Source organism: Mustelus asterias, chromosome 5, assembly GCF_964213995.1.
Source record: "Mustelus asterias chromosome 5, sMusAst1.hap1.1, whole genome shotgun sequence".
NCBI classification, from domain to species: Eukaryota; Metazoa; Chordata; class Chondrichthyes; order Carcharhiniformes; family Triakidae; genus Mustelus; species Mustelus asterias.
This window is the reverse complement of record NC_135805.1, coordinates 48,604,155-48,606,167: the sequence shown is the minus strand read 5'-3', so window position 1 is coordinate 48,606,167 and position 2,013 is coordinate 48,604,155. Positions and strand designations below refer to the sequence as shown.

General features: G+C 45.6%; 1 non-coding gene across 1 annotated transcript; it reads right to left on the bottom strand.

Moving 5' to 3' along the window:
- Positions 1–1,219: 1,219 nt before the first annotated feature.
- LOC144494545 (U2 spliceosomal RNA) lies at positions 1,220–1,418 on the bottom strand. The gene has a single exon (XR_013498096.1). It is a non-coding gene; the product is annotated as a U2 spliceosomal RNA (small nuclear RNA).
- Positions 1,419–2,013: the final 595 nt, after the last annotated feature.

The following is a 2,013-nucleotide window of genomic DNA, read 5'->3' as shown; positions in this document are numbered from 1 at the left end:
TCCAAAGTGCAATATCTCACACTTGTCTGCGTTAAATTTCATTTGCCATTTTTCAGCCCATTTTTCTAGTTGGTCCAAATCCCTCTGCAAGCTTTGAAAACCTTCCTCACTGTCCACTACACCTCCAATCTTTGTATCATCAGCAAATTTGCTGATCCTATTTACCACATTATCATCCAGATCATTGATATAGATGACAAACAACAATGGACCCAACACCGATCCCTGCGGCACACCACTGGTCACAGGCCTCCACTCTGAGAAGCAGTCCTCCACAACCACTCTCTGGTTTCTTCCATTGAGCCAGTGTTTAATCCAATTTACTACCTCCCCATGTACACCCAACGACTGAACCTTCCTAACTAACCTCCCATGAGGGACCTTGTCAAAGGCCTTGCTGAAATCCAGGTAGACAACATACACCGCCTTCCCTTCATCCACTTTCCTGGTAACCTCCTCGAAAAACTCTAATAGATTGGTCAAACATGACCTACCACTCACAAAGCCATGTTGACTCTCCCTAATAAGTCCCTGTCTATCCAAATATTTGTAGATCCTATCCCTTATCACACCTTCCAATAACTTGCCCACCACCGACGTCAAACTTACTGGCCTATAATTTCCCGGATTTCTTTTGGAATCTTTTTTAAACAACGGAACAACATGAGCCACCCTTCAATCATCCGGCACCTCCCCCATGAATACTGACATTTAAAAAATGTCCGCCAGGGCCACTGCAAGTTCAACACTAGCTTCCCTCAAGGTCCATGAATTAATTTTTAAAAAAGATTTGCAGCGGTGAGGATTTTTCAAGCTGTAATGAAAATATTTAAATTATATTGAAGTGATGATGCCTTTTTGTAAAATCTGGCTGGAATGCAACAAGAAATTGTTTAAATATTATGGGTTGGGTTTTCCTCCCTCTCTGCCATGTGTTTGGTGGCAGTGGGAGGCAGCACAGCACTCGCTGGCATCGGGATCTTATGGTCCTGCCATTGTCAACACGGTTCCCCGTTGAACGCACCCCTCACCGGCAGGAAACCCGTGGTGTGAGTATAGAACCAGTGAGACCATAAGGTCCCTCCGGTGTGAATGACAGTTAGATTTTTTTTGTTTTTATATCCAATTCAATCCAATCAAAGTCCAATTCAAAGTCTCAGCAAGTGAGGCATTCCAGATCCAAGCCGACAAGACAGGCCTCTCACTTCCTGTCTTGGGCTTGATCTACATGATCCAAGCTGATTGGAGTAGGGATTGCAACTCTTCCAAGGCTTGATCTCATTTGCATCTTAGCCAGAAGGCCAAGATGCCGCTTTAAAAAATTGCTTCAAATGAAGCATTTGTGTAACATCATGACTTCAAACAAGTGCAGGATGTCAATAGTACACTTGATCTTAGCCAAAAGGCTAAGAAACGATAGATTTTAGTGTATGGCCTTGTGGTGGACCATCGTTGGTTCCCACTGGATAGTACTGAGCCAGGGTCTTGCCAGTACTACAAGGATGTACATATGTTACTGTTGGGTTGTGCTACTTGTTGCTGTTGGGGTTAGGGTGGGGTTGTTACACCTTTGTACTGTAGTGTTGTGGTACATCCCAGTCGGGCTCCGCCTCCTGGGAGAGGTATAAAGGTCCCTGCTCTGGCTGGGACCCCTCAGTCTGGGATCGTGTATATAATTATTGGCTGCTTCATTACAGTAAATAAAAGCCTTTATTTCCCAAGCATCTAGCCTCGTGTTTGATAACGCGCATCAATTTTATTTACTGTTGTTAAACTCTCATCGAGGAAAAAAAAAAGAGAGTCTGGAGCAGATCCTGAAGCCGGAACGCCTTACACTAGATCCACGTGCGGTGGGCGCCTCTAACACCTTCGACCACTGGCTGAAGTGCTTCGAAGACTACCTGGCAGCCTCCGCAGCGGTCACCACAGATGATGACAGACTCCGGGTCCTCCATGCGAGGGTAAGTGACACTGTCTACCTCGCGATCCGTGCGGCCACCGATTACACAAAGG